The sequence below is a fragment of the Halictus rubicundus genome, unplaced genomic scaffold (assembly GCF_050948215.1).
Source record: "Halictus rubicundus isolate RS-2024b unplaced genomic scaffold, iyHalRubi1_principal scaffold0064, whole genome shotgun sequence".
Classification (NCBI taxonomy): domain Eukaryota; kingdom Metazoa; phylum Arthropoda; class Insecta; order Hymenoptera; family Halictidae; genus Halictus; species Halictus rubicundus.
The window spans coordinates 229,710-237,630 of NW_027488605.1; positions in this window are offsets into that span (position 1 = coordinate 229,710).

Below are 7,921 nucleotides of genomic sequence, written 5' to 3' on the forward strand. Positions count from 1 at the left end.
TCCTCTATAATATCTTATCCTCTATCCTATACTATCCTCTATCCCATAATATCATCTCTACTATGCTATCCTCTACCCTATCCTATCCTCTGTCCCACCCTATCCTGTATCCTATCCTCTATCCTATCCTATCCTCTATCCTATCCTATCCTCTATCCTATCATGTCCTCTATCCTATCCTATCCTCTATCCTATTCTCAATCCTATCCTATCCTCGAACTTATCCTATCCTCTATCGTACCCTGTCCTATATCCTATCCAATCCTCTATCCTATCTGCTATCCTTTCCTATCCTCTATCCTATCCTATCCTCATTCTATCCTATCCACTATCTTATAATATCATCTATCCCATGCTATCCTCTACCCTATCCTACCGTATATCCTATCTTATCCTCTATCCTATCCTCTATCCTACCCTATCGTCAATCCTATCCTATCTTCTATGCTATCCTATCCTCTGTCCTATGCTATCCACTATCCTATCCTCTCCTCTTTCCTATCCTATTCTCTATCCTATCCTATCCTCTATCCTATCCTATAATCTAACCTATCCTATCCTTAATCCTATCCTATTCTCCATGCTATCCTATCCTGTATCCTATCCTCTATCCTATTGTATCCTGTATCCTATCCCATCCTCTGCCCTATCCTATACTCTATCCTATCATATCCTCTATCCTATCCTATCCACTATCCTATAATACCCTCTATCCTATCCTATCCACTATCCTATAATACCCTCTATCCTATCCTTTCCTCTATCCTATTCTATCCTCTATCCTATCCTTTATAATATCGTATCCTCTATCCTATGCTATCCTCTATCCTATCTTATCCTCTATCCTATCCTATCCTCTATGCTATCCTCTATCCTATCCTATCCTCAATCCTATCCTATCCTCTATCCTATCCTCAATCCTATCCTATCCCATCCTCTGCCCTATCCTATCCTCTATCCTATCATATCCTCTATCCTATCCTATCTACTATCCTATCCTCTATCCTATCCTATCTTCTATCCTATCCTATCCTCTATCCTACCCTATCCTCTATACTATCCTATCCTATATCCTATCCTATCTTCTATCCTATCCTATCCTCTATCCTATCCTATCCTCTATCCTCTATCCTATACTCTATCCTATCATACCCTCTATCCTATCCTATCCACTATCCTATCCTATCCTCTTTCCTATCCTATTCTCTATCCTATCCTATCCTCTATCCTATCCTCTATCCTATCCTATCCTTAATCCTATCCTATACTCCAAGCTATCCTATCTTCTATATTATGCTATCCTCTATTTTATCCTATCCTCAATCCTATCCTATCCTCTATCCTATCCTATCCTCAATCCTATCCTATCCCATCCTCTGCCCTATCCTATCCTCTATCCCATCCTGTCATCTAACCTATATCATCCTCTAACCTATCCTATCCTCTATCCTATCCTATCCCCTATAATATCATATCCTCTATCCTATCCTATCCTCAATCCTATCCTATCCTATCCTCTGTCCTATAATATCCTCTATCCTATCCTACCCTATATCCTATCCTATCCTCTATCCTATCCTCTAACCTATCCTGTCCTCTATCCTATCCTATCCTCTATCCTATCCTATCTTCTATATTATGCTATCCTCTATTTTATCCTATCCTCAATCCTATCCTATCCTCTATCCTATCCTATCCTCAATCCTATCCTATCCCATCCTCTGCCCTATCCTATCCTCTATCCTATAGTATCATCTATCCTATGCTACCCTATATGCTATCCTATCCTCTATCCTATCCTCTATCCTATCATATCTTCTATCCTATCCTATCCTCTATCCTATCCTATCCTCTGTCCTATCCTATCCACTATCCTATAATAACCTGTATCCTATTCTATCCTCTATCCCATAATATTATCTCTCCTATGCTATCCTCTACCCTATCCTATCCTCTGTCCTATCCTATCCTCTATCCTATCCTATCCTGTATCCTATCCCATCCTCTGCCCTATCCTATACTCTATCCTATCATATCCTCTATCCTATCCTATCCACTATCCTATCCTCTACCCTATCCTATAATATCCTCTACCCTGTCCTATAATATCCTCTATCCTATCCTATACTCTACCGTATCCTATCCTCTATAATATCTTACCCTCTATCCTATACTATCCTCTATCCCATAATATCATCTCTACTATGCTATCCTCTACCCTATCCTATCCTCTGTCCCACCCTATCCTGTATCCTATCCTCTATCCTATCATGTCCTCTATCCTATCCTATCCTCTATCCTATCCTCAATCCTATCCTATCCTCGAACCTATCCTATCCTCTATCGTACCCTGTCCTATATCCTATCCAATCCTCTATCCTATCCGCTATCCTTTCCTATCCTCTATCCTATCCTATCCTCAATCCTATCCTATCCACTATCTTATAATATCATCTATCCCATGCTATCCTCTACCCTATCCTACCCTATATCCTATCCTATCCTCTATCCTATCCTCTATCCTACCCTATCGTCAATCCTATCCTATCTTCTATGGTATCCTATCCTATCCTCCATCCTGTCCTATCCTCTATCCTATCCTCTATCCTATCCTATCGTCTATCCTATCCTACCCTCTATCCTATCCTATCCTCTATCCTGTCCTATCCTCAATCCTATGAAAATCCACTATCTTATAATATCATCTATCCCATGCTATGCTCTACCCTATCCTACCCTATATCCTATCCTATCCACTATCCTATAATATCCTCTATCCTATACTATCCTCTACCCTATCCTATCCTCTACAATATCTTATCCTCTATCCTATACTATCCTCTACCCCATAATATCATCTATCCTATGCTATCCTCTACCCTTTCCTGTCCTCTGTCCCACCCTATCCTGTATCCTATCCTCTATCCTATCCTATCCTCTATCCTATCCTATCCTCTATCCTATCCTATCCTCTATCCTATATCCTATCCTATCCTCTATCCTATATCCTATCCTATCCTCTATCCTATCATGCCCTCTATCCTATCCTATCCTCTATCCTATCCTCAATCCTATCCTATCCTCGAACCTATCCTATCCTCTACCCTATCCTATCCTCTACCGTACCCTGTCCTATATCCTATCCAATCCTCTATCCTATCCGGTATCCTTTCCTAGCCTCTATCCTATCCTATCCTCTATCCTATGCTATCCTCAATTCTATCCTATCATATCCTCTATCCTATCCTATCCACTATCCTATAATATCCTCTATCCTATACTATCCTCTACCCTATCCTATCCTCTATAATATCTTATCCTCTACCCCATAATATCATCTCTCCTATGCTATCCTCTACCCTATCCTATCCTCTGTCCTACCCTTTCCTGTATCCTACCCTCTATCCTATCCTATCCTCTATCCTATCATGTCCTCTATCCTATCCTATCCTCTATCCTATCCTCAATCCTATCCAATCCTCGAACCTATCCTATCCTCTATCGTACCCTGTCCTATATCCTATCCAATCCTCTATCCTATCCGGTATCCTTTCCTAGCCTCTATCCTATCCTATCCTCTATCCTATGCTATCCTCAATTCTATCCTATCCTATTCTCTATCCTATCCTATCCACTATCCTATAATATCCTCTATCCTATACTATCCTCTACCCCATAATATCATCTATCCTATGCTATCCTCTACCCTATCCTATCCTCTGTCCTACCCTTTCCTGTATCCTACCCTCTATCCTATCCTATCCTCAATCCTATCCTATCCTCTATCCTATCCTCTCCTCTATCCTATCCTATCTTCTATATCATCCTATCCTCTATTTTATCCTGTCCTCAATCCTATCCTATCCTCTATCATATCCTATCCTCTTTCCTATTATATTCTCTATCCTATCCTATCCTCTATCCTATCCTATCCTCTATACTATCCTATCCTCTATCCTATCCTATCCTCTATCCTATCCTATCCTCTATAATAACGTATCCTCTATCCTATCCTATCCTCTATCCTATCCTATCCTATCCTCTATTCTATCCTATCCACTATCCTATTTTATCCTCTATTGTATCCTATCCTCTATCCTATCCTATCGTCTATCCTATCCTATCCTCTATCCTATCATATCCTCTATCCTATTCTATCCTCTATCCTATACTATCATCTATCCTATGCTATTCTCTATCCTATCCCATCCTCTGGCCTATCCTATACTCTATCCTATCTTATCCTCTATCCTATCCTATCCACTATCGTATCCTCTAACCTATCATGTCCTCTATCCTATCCTATCCGATATCCTATCCTGAATCCTATCCTATCCTCTAACCTATCCTATCCTCTATCCTATCGTATCCTCTATCCTATCCTCTATCCTATCGTATCCTCTATCCTATCCTCTATCCTATCCTATCCTTAATCCTATCCTATATTCCATGCTATCCTATCTTCTATATTATGCTATCCTCTTTTTTATCCTATCCTCAATCCTATCCTATCCTCTATCCTATCCTATCCTGTATCCTATCCCATCCTCTGCCCTATCCTATACTCTATCCTATCATATCCTCTATCCTATCCTATCCACTATCCTATCCTCTACCCTATCCTATCCTTAATCCTATCCTATATTCCATGCTATCCTATCTTCTATATTATGCTATCCTCTTTTTTATCCTATCCTCAATCCTATCCTATCCTCTATCCTATCCTATCCTGTATCCTATCCCATCCTCTGCCCTATCCTATCCTCTATCCTATCATGTCCTCTATCCTATCCTATCCTCTATCCTATCCTCAATCCTATCCTATCCTCGAACCTATCCTATCCTCTATCCTATCCTATCCGCTATCGTACCCTGTCCTATATCCTATCCAATCCTCTATCCTATCCGCTATCCTTTCCTATCCTCTATCCTATCCTATCCTCAATCCTATCCTATCCACTATCTTATAATATCATATATCCCATGCTATCCTCTACCCTATCCTACCCTATATCCTATCCTATCCTCTATCCTATCCTCTATCCTACCCTATCGTCAATCCTATCCTATCTTCTATGCTATCCTATCCTTTATCCTATCCTATCCTCTATCCTGTCCTATCCTCTATCCTGTCCTATCCTCTATCCTATCCTCTATCCTATCCTCTATCCTATCCTATCGTCTATCCTATCCTACCCTCTATCCTATCCTATCCTCTATCCTGTCCTATCCTCAATCCTATCCTATCCACTATCTTATAATATCATCTATCCCATGCTATTCTGTACCCTATCCTACCCTATATCCTATCCTATTCTCTATCCTATCCTCTATCCTATCGTATCCTCTATCCTATCCCATACTCTGCCCTATCCTATACTCTATCCTATCATATCCTCTATCCTATCCTATCCACTATCCTATAATATCCTCTATCCTATACTATCCTCTACCCTATCCTATCCTCTATAATATCTTATCCTCTATCCTATACTATCCTCTACCCCATAATATCATCTATCCTATGCTATCCTCTACCCTATCCTATCCTCTGTCCTACCCTTTCCTGTATCCTACCCTCTATCCTATCCTATCCTCAATCCTATCCTATCCACTATCTTATAATATCATCTATCCCATGCTATCCTCTACCCTATCCTACCCTATATCCTATCCTATTCTCTATCCTATCCTATCGTCAATCCTATCCTATCCTCTATCCTATCCTCTATCCTATCCTCTACCCTATCCTATCCTCTATCCTATAATATCATCTATCCTATGCTATTCTCTATCCTATCCCATCCTCTGCCCTATCCTATACTCTATCCTATCATATCCTCTATCCTATCATATCCTCTATCCTATCCTATCCACTATCCTATAATATTCTCTATCCTATCCTATACTCTACCCTATCCTATCCTCTATAATATCATATCCTGTATCCTATACTATCCTCTATCCCATAATATCATCTCTCCTATGCTATCCTCTACCCTATCCTGTCCTCTGCCCCACCCTATCCTGTATGCTATCCTCTATCCTATCCTATCCTCTATCCTATCCTATCCTCTATCCTATCATGTCCTCTATCCTATCATGTCCTCTATCCTATCCTATCCTCTATCCTATCCTCAATCCTATCCTATCCTATTCTCTATCCTATCCTATCCACTATCCTATAATATACTCTATCCTATACTATCCTCTACCCTATCCTATCCTCTATAATATCTTATTCTTTATCCTATACTATCCTCTACCCCATAATATCATCTATCCTATGCTATCCTCTACCCTATCCTATCCTCTGTCCTACCCTTTCCTGTATCCTACCCTCTATCCTATCCTATCCTCAATCCTATCCTATCCACTATCTTATAATATCATCTATCCCATGCTATCCTCTACCCTATCCTACCCTATATCCTATCCTATTCTCTATCCTATCCTATCGTCAATCCTATCCTATCTTCTATGCTATCCTATCCTCTATCCTATCCTCTATCCTATCCTATCCTCTATCCTGTCCTACCCTCTATCCTATTATCTATCCTATCCTCTATCCTATCCTATCCTCTATCCTATAATGTCATCTATCCTATTCTATTCGCTATCCTATCCCATCCTGTGCCCTATCCTATACTCTATCCTATCATATCCTCTATCCTATCCTATCCACTATCCTATCCTATCCTCTTTCCTATCCTATTCTCTATTCTATCCTATCCTCTATCCTATCCTATACTCTAACCTATCCTATCCTTAATCCTATCCTATCCTCCATGCTATCCTATCCTGTATCCTATCCTCTATCCTATTGTATCCTGTAACCTATCCCATCCTCTGCCCTATCCTATACTCTATCCTATCATATCATCTATCGTATCCTATCCTCTATCCTATCCTATCTTCTATCCTATCCTATCCTCTATCCTATCCTATCCTCTATCCTATCCTATCCTCTATCCTATCCTATCCTGTATCCTATTCCATCCTCTGCCCTATCCTATATTCTATCCTATCATATCCTCTATCCTATCCTATCGTCTATCCTGTCCTATCCTCTATCCTATCCTCTATAATATCGTATCCTCTATCCTATCCTATTCTCTATCCTATCCTCTATCCTGTATCCTATCCTATCCTCTATCCTATCCTGTACTCTATCCTATCCCATCCTCTATCCTATCCTATCTTCTATGTTATCCTATCCTCTATTTTATCCTGTCCTCAATCCTATCCTATCCTCTATCATATCCTATCCTCTTTCCTATTATATTCTCTATCCTATCCTATCCTCTATCCTATCCTATCCTCTATCCTATCCTATCCTCTATCCTATCCTATCCTCTATCCTATCCTATCCTCTATCCTATCCTATCCTCTATCCTATCCTATCCTCTATCCTATCCTATTCTCTATAATATCGTATCCTCTGTCCTACCCTTTCCTGTATCCTACCCTCTATCCTATCCTATCCTCAATCCTATCCTATCCACTATCTTATAATATCATCTATCCCATGCTATCCTCTACCCTATCCTACACTATATCCTATCCTATTCTCTATCCTATCCTATCGTCAATCCTATCCTATCTTCTATGCTATCCTATCCTCTATCCTATCCTCTATCCTATCCTATCCTCTATCCTGTCCTACCCTCTATCCTATCCTCTATCCTATCCTCTATCCTATCCTATCCTCTACCCTATAATGTCATCTATCCTATGCTATTCGCTATCCTATCCCATCCTGTGCCCTATCCTATCCTCTATCCTATCCTATCCTCTACCCTATAATGTCATCTATCCTATGCTATTCGCTATCCTATCCCATCCTGTGCCCTATCCTATACTCTATCCTATCATATCCTCTATCCTATCCTATCCACTATCCTATCCTATCCTCTATCCT